Source organism: Triticum urartu, chromosome 5, assembly GCF_003073215.2.
Source record: "Triticum urartu cultivar G1812 chromosome 5, Tu2.1, whole genome shotgun sequence".
NCBI classification, from domain to species: domain Eukaryota; kingdom Viridiplantae; phylum Streptophyta; class Magnoliopsida; order Poales; family Poaceae; genus Triticum; species Triticum urartu.
Window position 1 is genome coordinate 566,914,939 of NC_053026.1, and position 12,484 is coordinate 566,927,422.

Genomic DNA, 12,484 nt, shown 5'->3' on the forward strand with positions numbered 1-12,484 from the left:
TTATTCATGTCATGCTTGAAATATATATCTGTTACTACATGGACAAACATTGGTATGAGAGAGAAGAAATCTTTACATAAGAGACAGAAGAGTTCCTAAACAGACTAAATCAAGGACCAACAACGAACAATAAAGGATCAAGAACAACTTATATGCAATAAAGTTATAAGTGAGAATAAATCTTTACACAAGACGACTATAAACACTGGAGCATAAGTAAGCAACGCCTTTAAATACAAATAAAAATGGTTTGATGTTCATTGCATAGTGGGCTCAGATTCGCCTTTCCTCGATCATATAACCTACCCCCATCATTTCTTATCACCAGATCAATCTGTTTATACAATGGAGCTTCCCTGGTTATCAATCAACAAGAATGACCATCCAAGGACAGATCAATAGGTATCACAGGATCAAAAAGGATTCTAGAGACAACAGGGAGGATCCAACTTGATACCCACAGGTACCTCAATTGCTCAAAGGCACACTTATTTCAGCCACAGTTAATCATCATCGCCCTAGCACGAACGCCACCGCCAAAGACAAAGCAAAATGACAAGAATACCCTCGGCAGGGCACCAAAATAACGCGCGGTGGCACAAAACGGAGTGAAACTATTCATTCCAGCAGTGTTTGCCCCAGATCCAACGGCCCAGCCTTCTCCAGATCTCGATCGGACGGACGAAAACGCATCAAGGGGAACGATCCAACGGCCGAGAATCACTGAGCTCTGAGGAGGCTTGTAGGAACATCCATCTCTTATTTCTTGATGTCACATACAGTAGCCAAAGCAGAAGAACAGGAGGAAGATGGAGCTCACCGAGGGAGGTTGTAGCCGAGGCAATACTCAGTGCGCGCCGGGGTTGCGCTTGAACGCCGTCCAACCGGCGAGGAACCGCGTCGGAGTTGCGCCTTGCACCGTCCCGCCGACGAGCACAAACGCATCAAACAACCTGTGTAAGAAAGGCATCGCTGTTTATCAGAAACAATTATTTAGTAATTACTATTTAGCAAAATGGCTAATAGAAAAGACATACAAGTGCAAAGATCTCATGCTCTCATGGTTGAGCCTGTCTTTTTTGAGAAAAGACACCCCGAGTCAATCACCTCACCTAGCGGTAGCACAAGAGCGAGCTTGTCCTTCTCTCCCATTCCTTCAGCGTCAATACTGCCGCCACCATAAATCCAGAACCAGAAGATGATAGCTCAATAATATAGTATGTGTGCCATGCCACGCTGTATAAACCTACAGGAAGCACAGCAAACCCTCAAATATAATTTTCTGTACAACATCAGCAATAATAGTGTCAGTGAAAGCGACCAGAATGCCGATATTGCCGCACAACATTTTTAGACTGTTCTTGATTAGCTAGCATCTTCAGGTTAGCCAGGATTAAGTCTTGGTTTTGTAAAGCTTGCACACACACAGAGAGCTTAACCCAGACAAATTAAAATTAATTCATGGAATGGAAGGATATGTACTAACCATTAGTTATCTAAAATCTAAAAAATGCTCAAGGTTTGTGTAGTAGTAAATGGAGCAAAATGGAAACATACATATGTACAAATCCAAGAACAACACCAAAAAACTGAAGGATTGATCCTTTCCGAAGAACTTTGGAAGATGTAGGCATAGATTTAACCTTGGATATCTGGACCAACCTCTGATAATTCACCTATCTAAATATATATGTCATCAAGCATTAACTACATGATTATCTGCCCAGGAAGTTCTGCACAGTGTATGGATTAAGAAACTAATGCTTGTGAACCTGATGCACAGTGTATGGATTAAGCAACTAATTCGACCCTAGTGCACTTGGTTCAGAAACAGAGGTACCAAAAACAGAGGCATTTTAAGCACCACAATAAAATGCTAATCCCAACTAAACACACTGATGCACTTGGTTCAGAAACAGAGGTAACAAAAACAGGTGCACAAAAATGATAGTTCAGTAGATGATATATCAAAACTGAACTTTTGGCGATAGTTACAAAGTCAGACCAAACATGTGGCCTGACAAGTGATAACTCAGCTAGAGCAAAGGACCGATCTGATCCTAGGCACAAGAACCAACAATCAACTAAATCATACCGAGTCTACAAGCAGTCCTATGCAGCAAGAAAAGCTAAACAGATTAATATATGTTATCCATGGTAATGTAATATAGCAGAATTGCACTCTCAACTACAACCCAAGCATGTCAGTGCAGCACCCAGCACTCACGGCGACATGGAAGTGCTCTCTGAACTAGAACCCAGAATAAACACATGCAAAGTTTTCTCTAAATGTTAATATATGCATGCTTTGACAATTTTCTACCCAAAAAAATAACTCAAAACCAACCCATGTGGATCTGGAACAACACATTTAAATCCTTATTAATAAGGGCAATCATTCTTAACAGTAATCCACAACTAAAAAACCAAGAAGAACCTTAGTGGATCTAGCAGGCACGAGTGATTAGCAAAAAGGGGAACCGGACCAATAGAGTTAAACACATAAGAGTGAGAGAGACATGAGATCCTCACAATAGCACCATCATGTTCAGCGACTTGCATAGCTCTCACTACATCGACGCCTGTTGGTTTCCTGTATGGAGCAGCAGAAAAAGGGGATCAGAACCATGTGCGTATGGACGTCTTTGAGAGAGAGGAACCTGATGCATTACCTGCGCGCACGCAAACACGAGGACGATGGCCGCACAATGGGGAGCAGCGGTGTGAGCCTAAATAAACAACACCTTTAAATCAAATAAAAAGGGTTCAGGGTCCAATGCATAGTGGGCTCAGATTCGCCTTTCCTCAATCATATTACCTAGCCCGTTATCTCTTATCACCAGATCAATCTGTTTATACAGTTGAGCTGCCCTGGTTATCACTCAACAAGAATGACCATCCAAGGACAGAACAACAGGTATCACAAGATCAAAAAGGATTCTAGAGACGCGAGGGAGGATCCAACTTGATACCCACAGGTGCCTCGATTGCTCAAAGGCACACTTATTTCAGCCACGGTTAATCATCATCGCCCTAAAAAGAATATCTCAACGCGATGGCACGAACAAGAGATTGACGGCACACCAGCTCGAAGGACAATATCCGGCATCCCAACTGTCTAATATCTCAATGCAAATGCACTCTGTTCAGGAAAGAACCCTATCTGTGCACTAAACAATATAACTCGTTAAAAATGCACACAAACCCAGAAATGTAAAAACATAATGACCAAGAATTTTATGCCTACTCATGATCTCAACAAATGCGACTTTGGTACATGTATTTCTTTGATCATTTTTCATTTGAATAATCACAATATTAAAATTATGACAGTGCAGTTTGATTATAATCAAATCAATCAAACAGCTATGCAAGTATGATTTCTATCAACAAAGAGCAACATCACGCCAGTACTAAATTGCAGGATAGGTGCTTACCATATTTTCTATGATTCGCATGCATTTATTAGAATATATATGATGCATTTACTTTGGTTTTTCAGCCGTCGCAGTCGAAAGCTTTAAACTTGACTTGTATTCTACAAAGTCACCACAAGAGGCAGAGCCGCTGGCAATGCCATGGCCACCACCAGTTTTACCCGCGGCATTGCGGGAGCGCCCGCGAGCAGCCGCGGATGAGGGGCGACCAACACATAGCCAAAAGGAAAAAATGGCAGTCGACTATAAATAAATAATTTGTTTATTTTTATAGAAATGACGGCGGGGAAGACCTGAAAACAAGTGACCAAACTTCAACTTGAAGCAACAACACACAGAAGTAATTTTCATCGATTTGTTATAAAACTAACATGAATATGGGACTGATCCAAAGACCCCCTTCCTTCGAACCTAGCTGGACCACATAACATATCAAACTAACTATATAACGTTGCCCATGATCACCGGCCAACACAAAGGTCTCATCAGCGACACCTCACGTCCTTCACATATTTATCAAGACACATATATGAAGTAAAGTAGTAGTAATGTATAAGAGTGTGGATTTTTCATACCCTCATGTATAATTAGAAGAACATGAACTGGAGTTATATATTGATAGTTACCATGGATGGAGAACTGAAAATTTCTAACACTGCAAATATAAAATTGTCAACAATGATAATAAGCATGGAGAACTAAAATGTACTATCACTTCCATGTAGCTGAGAACCTAATATTGACAGAATCCACACCATGTCTCAGGGTACAAGTAAAAGCTTGCCGTGCTTACCGAGAGGGAGGCATAATGGATCTTCTGTAAAGGCACCAACACAGGTACACATCACATAGGCTCCTGGAAAAAAAAGAAATCATGCTTAACAATAACACAAGTGGGAATCAAGCTAACTAAGGATACATATTCTGTCTCCTAACACTAAAAATCAAGGAATGTAGAGAACTTCACTTATCACTGATGCAAAAGTCAAGTAGGATTACAATCTAGAAGTGAAGGCACGAAATTGAAAAGCCATCCATACCGGGCATAGGTGAGTTCAGGGCACTTGTCCACAGTCGGCATAACATTTTCCTCGGCGCAAGCATACAATTCTCCTGGTGTAGTAGCTACATGAAGTGAAACTCTCCTGGCAAAACAAAGTAAAATCTTATGACCAAATGTAATGGAAAATATAAACATTCATTGCAAAACTGGTCTGCCTTTTTAGATGCTAAAAAAATTTGATAGCATATCAGGCCACTATAAGACTAATAAATAGTACCCTTTTCATTCACATCCATATCGTTCTTTGGGTTTCACTGCAGCAAGATTTATCAAAAAATCAGTGATAGAAAGGAACTGACATTGTGGTGCATCATGCATCATAATGGCTACCAGAACCATGTCAATGCATTGCCAAGACTTACATAGAACTCAATTCATGGAAAGGGCATACAAGCTCAATATGTCAATACTATAAATCATGGAAGTCAGAACAAATTATAACACTAAAACAATCTGTAATTACACATCACGATGGTATAGAACCATGTCAATGCATTGCCAAGACTTACATAGAACTCAATTCATGGAAAGGGCATACAAGCTCAATATGTCAATACTATAAATCATGGAAGTCAGAACAAATTATAACACTAAAACAATCTGTAATTACACATCACGATGGTATAGAACCATGTCAATGCATTGCCAAGACTTACATAGAACTCAATTCATGGAAAGGGCATACAAGCTCAATATGTCAATACTATAAATCATGGAAGTCAGAACAAATTATAACACTAAAACAATCTGTAATTACACATCACGATGGTATAGAACCATGTCAATGCATTGCCAAGACTTACATAGAACTCAATTCATGGAAAGGGCATACAAGCTCAATATGTCAATACTATAAATCATGGAAGTCAGAACAAATTATAACACTAAAACAATCTGTAATTACACATCACGATGGTATAGAACCATGTCAATGCATTGCCAAGACTTACATAGAACTCAATTCATGGAAAGGGCATACAAGCTCAATATGTCAATACTATAAATCATGGAAGTCAGAACAAATTATAACACTAAAACAATATGTAATTACACATCACGATGGTATAGTTGCTATTGCAAAAGCCGAGATAATCACTACACAGAGCCTAATTGAAACTGAAAATAACTGGAGAATTTAGTAAACAAAACAACACTGCAGAGTATCCAAATAATGATAAATTTCAAGTGTAAGGATCTTAACCTAGTATTTATTTTGAACCAGAGGAATACCCCATATACATACTTTACAATATAACAAAGAGCACATGAGTACCTTAACTTCCAAAAGATCCCAATATTTGGAACCTAGCCAAACCCTTCTCTCTCTCCCATCAAGTCCAAGCAAGGCGACACAAAAGGCCACAGAAAAGTGGCCATCTTTGGAACCTAGCCCAACCCTTATCTCTCTCCCATCGAGTCCAAGCAAGGCAGCACAAAAGGCCATAGAGAAGTGGCCAGCTTTGGAACCTAGCCAACCTAGCCAGACCATTGACCCAAAAAATCCAAATACTTGGAATCTAGCCAAACCTGAGAGCACAAAAGGCTCTGTGGCCATCTTTGGAACCTAGCCAGACCTGAGAGAAATCCCAATACTTGGAATATAGCCAAACCTGAGAGCACAAAAGGCCCCCATCTTTCGACTATGGTCTGAATCCAACAACATCTACATACAGAGAAGACAAATAACCTACAAGCCCAGGCCTACAAACAAACAAGATCAGAGAGGGATAGGTGGTGAGGAGTGGAGGCACCAAATCGAAACCAAAGTGTAAACGGCGGCTCAGATCTACGGCTTGGCGCCACCGGAAGCCGCGACGACCCCCCTGCCAAGCGGTCCCCTGAGAGCCTGCCACCGCATCCGGCGACGCCGCGGCGGCTGCCTGAACACGGGCCTCCAAGCCAGCGGCATCGCGACGCGGCGTGGCATCGGCGGGAGGGCTGGCTCCGCGATGAGGGATCTGCCGCCGCCGCGCGGGGGCACGGGTCTGCGCCAAGGTCCAGGCCTCCTCATCGAGTGGCCGCGGTCCCTGGTGGCGCGGTCATCGGCCACGGCGAGCGGGGCGGGACGACGGGGCCGCGGTCATCGGCCACGGCCAGGGCGAGCGGGACGAGCGGGGCGGGCGAGACGGCGGGGCGGGACGAGGGGGCCGGGCGAGGCTGCGGGGCATCGGCCACTGCGAGCGGGACGGGCGAGGCGGGATGGCGGGGCAGGGTGGGCGAGGCGGCGGGGCGGGGCAGGGCGGGCGAGCGGGGCGGGGCGGGCGAGGGAGGGGGCGCGAGTGCGGGGAGAGGAGGAGGCTAGGGTTCACCAGGGGAGCCGGCCCTTTTATACCCCCACCACGCGAAATGACCAAAATGCCCTGGTGGGGGCATGATATTTACATTTTGTTGCCATTACTATTCATTCCAGCAGTAACTTATTTTGATCCGACGGTCCAGATTCCTGCAGATCTTGATCCAACGAACGAAAACGCATCAAGCCACCCGATCCAACGGTCGAGAATCGCAATCGCTGAGGAGGCTTGTGCATCCATCCTTCTCTTATTTCTGGATGCTCGTAGTCGCTCGACATGCCCTTTCTGAGTGTGTGTGAGTCCCGTTGGACACCACCGATGTCTTGGTCTAGTCTCTGGTGCAGCTGACTTAATTCGGTTGCCCCCCGAGTCTTTTGGCAGGTACTGACGTACTGTTCCTTCTGGGATGAATATTCTATCTTTAGCTGACAAACCTCCTTGCTGATTAGAATTATGTCCGCATACATTGCTGGAATCCCAACGTGTGCATGTGTTGCTGTACTTCAAACCCATTGGAGGCAAACTCTTGGACGTTCCTGGGCCACAATTTCTCATAACTAAATTAGCATACGAACTTGCCGATTTATACTGTTGACTAGTACGTGAGGATACAACATATTCCTTGTCTGACTGTGCATGCGCATCATGCCCAGAATTAGTTTTCTCTTCAAATTGATTAGATTGGCCGGCTTGCCGCAACTTCATGACATTACTTTTCTCCTCTGTACCAACAACTTCTGTTGAGACACTGCTTGTTTCTGTACAATTGACAACACCTTCATCTGACTGGTGTTCTGCTATTTTCAGACCATGAGCAGCATCTAAATCATCTACACCTTTTCCGGGTTTAGGATCGGCACGTTTCACCGGCATCCATACGCGCTTGTAGTCGTCCTTATAGTTGTTGCGCTCTGCACTGCGTACCGGTGATCGATCTCCTCGAATCTCGATGGCGTTATGTGATCTAGCCTCCTCATTGAAATGAGCCCGTTTCTCATGTACGTTTGATCTGTACATAGGCATCAGCAGGATCCATCCTGGCTGAAAATAACCTGCTGGCCCTGTAGGATATGGCGCCCAAGGATTAAACCCCCATGGAGGAAACTGCGGATACATAGGAGGTGCACAACTCCAATATGTCGGCTCCATTGCAAAATACGGCTGTTGGTCATATGCACTTCCTTGCCATTGCTCATGACTGCGAGGTCCAGAAGGAGATCTTGGACGCTTATTACCTCCGAGCTGATCATGAACATAGCCGAAAAGGTTTAGGGATCCATACGCTAAACCACTTAATATAATCATGAACATGCTCATTATATTTCTGCCTAACCATAGTTAAATCTGAAAGCCGAAGTTCTGTTTCACCGTTATAAAAGTACTCATGAAATTTTTGCTCCAATTGTGCCCATGTTGAAATAGAATTAGGAGCAAGCGATGTAAACCAAGTAAATGCAATACCGGACAAAGACAACGGAAATAATTTAATCCTATAAACATCCGATGTGCCGATATCACAACATTGGGCTAAAATTTGTCCGATATGCTCGAAAGTGGATCTACCATCTTCCCCTGTAAACCTAACAAAGTCAGGAATTCTAAAATCGCGAGGATAAGCCGTCGAATCAAAGTAATCAGGGTATGGTTTTTTATATGCAAGTGCTTTACCCTTAGGTTCTAAACCGAATTCTCTTAGTATACTAGTAAGCTTATCCTTAAAACTATCATTCGGCTGTAGTGAACTAGTTTATGGAGCAGATGGAACGCTAGCACGTGATGGAAACTCCGGCAAAGAAATTTGAGCTTGTGATGCGTGCATCGGAGACCCATTAAAATATGGACCGGGTACCGGCCTGCACGGAATCTCGGTACCGACAGTCAACATCGGTGATGTACTATATTCTACAGTTGGATAAAAAAGTTGTTGCAAAGTAGAATTAGAACTAGCACTTCGGTTATTGTTGTTGTGATTTTGTGGAACCGAAGTTGAGACAGTAGGAGCAGCTACGCTAGGCATAAAATTATTAGCCGAACTGCACACATAGTTCCGGCCACCTTGATCGCTATTTAAAGGAACATTGGGCTGCACCACGTTATTAACCGATGCACCCTGTGTATGAATATTACTAGGAAAGTTAATGAATCCTATATTTTGCAGCGGCATCAGCTTTTCCTCAGAATATCCATCATTGATTTGCAGCACTAACGACCGAACATGACTAGGTAAATTATTTTCAAGATCTTTATGAAGCTGCTCCTTAAATTCTTCAATTCTATTAGCTAATGATTGAGTAATTGTGTGTGTCATAGTTTTCACATCAAAATCATACTTGGTAGCTACCACACATCAATTAGATGAGAAATTTTTTCGGTTGACCTTTTTACCTCGGTGTTGATCGAATCTGAAGGGTTCGGCACATGTACCTTCTTGACGACGCCGATCCTTGTCTTGCGGTATCCAGTCAACTTCAAATTTAGTCGCTCAGCCATCTCTTTCTTAAGCTCTTGTTCAATCTCGCGCCGATCATCTTCTGATAGATCGTCGAGGGTGACGGCGATGACGTTCTCCGGGTGGATGTCGCTCACGTTCCTGGACTCGGTATTCATCGTGTGCTTCTTCTTCTTTCCGGTTGCAAGCGGAGTCGCCAATTGTGTTGGCACGCGAAATCGCCGCGCAACACTACGATAATTATCGTGCTTTCGTGACGACGAACGATTGCTTTCCAGGCAAAGCAACAAAGATCCCTCGCTTTCGTGGAGGAGAACCGGCCGCTTTTCAGCGCAAAACGGCAAAGATTACCAAACCCTAGGGCTGCTAGGGCTCGGCAGAGAAAAATGATAGAGAAAAAGACATACGTGAAAAAGTAATGTATTTTTTGATAGATCGATTGATGGGGGTTTTCCAATCGGCCGTGACCTTATATATAAGGCATGCTGGACTTTGACGTATACAAGGAAGTACTTGGCGTACACGAATAAAACTGTAAAATCTAAACCAATTAGAATCTAATCAGGTCATCCTTTGGGCTACCATGTATAGTACTTGACGTGTTAAATCAGCCATCTAATCTGCATGGCGACCTCTCCTGGCCATATGCTCTCCTTGCCTTATCAATAATAAATTATTCCGGCCATGTCGCTATCACACCAGATAATCATGATTAATAATTCTCTTTGTGTTGTTGCACTTTCACGTCCATGACCTGATCGCTCATGCCCAAGACTTGTCCCGGCTAGCCCCTAATCCAGGCAAAACTTCATATATTTGTCCGGAGTAAATAGCTTTGTTAGCCTGATATGCCTCTTCAGCATATGTACTGTTCTATGGTCCAAGCCTGCATTTTAAACTAAATAGCAAGTGCAAAATATTTGTGTCAGCCAATAATCTAACCATAGTCATTTAAATTAATCTGGCCCATAAAGTACCTGGCAGCCAAATTATATCATCAACACACGGTCCCTTGAGCAGAGTTTCTCTTTGTTAACCAGCAGAGGCGAGCCATGGCAACAAACATCGACTCTCCACGAGGCCATAGCAGCGGCTAAAACAGGCGGGTCACAGCAGGGCCTATTCCGGGCAGCTCAAGGCGGAAGTGGTCAGCCGATGCCGACCCGGCTTGCTGCGGGAGTGGAAGCCAAGAACAACGGCGGCTCGGGGCCAGCCCGATGGAGATCAGTCAACTTGCTCGCGGAATCGCGCGGGGACATGCTGCAGCGGCAGGTTGATATTAGGCTGCCTGGAGATAACGCGAGACGGAGACGGCTCCAGGCGACACCGTCGTGGCAATTTGATGCGTCGGCAGAGTGCCGGGGTACTGATCCACGGGTACCTATGGGATCGGCGGGGCGAGTCCCTTTCGGTTCTGCAGGGACGGAAGTCGCGCAAAGAGCAGATCGAGGCGAAACACGCGAGCAGTTTACCCAGGTTTGGGCCGCACGGATGCGTAAAACCCTACTCCTGCTTTGTGGCTTGTATTGAGTTCTTGCTTGGCAGCGCGGAGTGCTACAGTACACACCAGCCGCTAGCGAGACCGAGCGCGAGTGTTCTCTGAACTAGCCCACCCTCCTCTACGTTGCGCACGGGCCTCCTTTTATATGCTCAAGGGGTCACCGACAGGTGGCAGCGTAGATAGGGGTAAAAAGGGAAAGGTGCTGCGGTAGGTACAGCTACCTGCTACAGTGTATCATACCTAACCCTGACGGCAGGGGACAAGGGCATTAAATGCCCGTCTGCGTCGCCTAAACAGTGTAAAAGGGACCGTCAGGGACGCCACCGCCCGCCACGATGGCAATTTTGTCAGCGCTGCTTGCCACCGCTCACCGCTGGTTGCACAGCCGCCCGCCACGCATGCCTGGAAGGGTCCCAGAGCGACACGTTGGTGGATGTGTTGGAGCGCGGGTACAGAGTGGTGGCTTGCCGCGGCAAGTGCCTTGCCGCGGTCATTGTCTTGTCGCGCCTGGGAGCTTATCGCTCACCGGGCCTTGCCGGGACGCGCGGCGCGCCGCGGCAAGTTCCTTGAGGTGCCTTGGTTGGCCTTCCCGGCAAGCTCCTCTTGACGGGGTCTTGAGATGCCTTGGTTGGCCTTCCCGGTAAGCTCCTCTTGCCGGGGTCTTGACTCTTTGAATGGCTCCAGGGGAACCACGGAGGACCTTGGCGGTCGCCCGGCAAGCCTTGCCGCGGGATGCTGCGACTGCCCGTGCACAAGTTCGGGATACTAGGGTACCCCTATTCTAGTACACCGACAGGAGCCTCCGGGCCTGGGCCACACATGGTGCCGAGCGCTGTTGGGCCAGGCCCAAAACAGGGCATGGGCACGCGCGTCCTAGGTTACGCCGTATCTTTCTCCGTATCCACCGCGCCCTCCCCGAACGGCACGCGTTGAATGCGGCGTCGTGGGAGAGATCGTGGGTGGTTACTTTATTCGGAAATGCGGAACGTCCGCCCCCTCCCTCTTTATAAGCAGGGGAAATAGGGGCAGTCTGCCCATTCGCTCGTTGCTGCTTCCAATCTCAGAAATCTCCGCCGCTCCCTCGTCTTCTCAAGGCCGCAAGAGAGCAGCGCTCCGCCCCCCATCGCCACCAGCATCACCAACGCCGTCGACCTCCTCCACTACTTCCGCCATGGCTCCGAAAGCCGACAAGGGGAAGGTCGTGAAGTCGACCGAGGCGCAGCGGCTTGCGGCGCTGCGGAAGGAGCGCGCAGTTTTCCTCCCCAAGCTTGCCGCGAAGGAACTGAGGGAGAACTACTACCTCTTATGGTCGGCGGAGACACGAGCGCATCCGCGCACGAAGGTACTCCCCGCCGCCGCTTGGAAGAAGGCTCCAAATGGATACCCTTTCTTCGCTTTGTTCTTCTACTGCGGGCTCTGCCCGCCTTTCTCTGAATTCTTCTGCGACATCATGAATACCTATGGATTCCACCTCCTTGACTTCACCCCCAATGCCGTTCTGACCATGGCAGTTTTCGCGCATCTCTACGAAAACTTTGTCGGAGTCCATCCTAATGTAGCCCTCTTTCGCCACTTCTTCATACCCCGAGTAGAGAGAGGAGAGCCTCTATCCGGCGGAATCGCCTGGATCTCAAGGGCCGGCAAGAAAAAAACTTATCTGGAGGGAGAATTCCGCGGCAAGTGGGAGGAGTGGAGGGCAGACTGGTGCCGGATTGACGAGGAGAACCCGCAGCCATTCAC

The 12,484-nt window shown here is 46.3% G+C and overlaps 1 long non-coding RNA gene across 2 annotated transcripts; it reads right to left on the minus strand.

Annotated features, from left to right (window-relative positions):
• Positions 1-751: 751 nt before the first annotated feature.
• Positions 752-6,652, minus strand: LOC125506045. Of its 2 annotated transcripts, none has more exons than XR_007282577.1 (7): positions 4,718-6,652; positions 4,478-4,582; positions 4,231-4,293; positions 2,673-4,092; positions 2,533-2,593; positions 1,113-1,246; positions 752-953 (listed from the first exon to the last, which is right to left on the minus strand). It is a non-coding gene; the product is annotated as an uncharacterized LOC125506045 (long non-coding RNA). The 2 variants fall into 2 exon arrangements; XR_007282578.1 differs by having other exon boundaries at positions 1,038-1,246.
• Between the last annotated feature and the right edge of the window lie 5,832 nt (positions 6,653-12,484).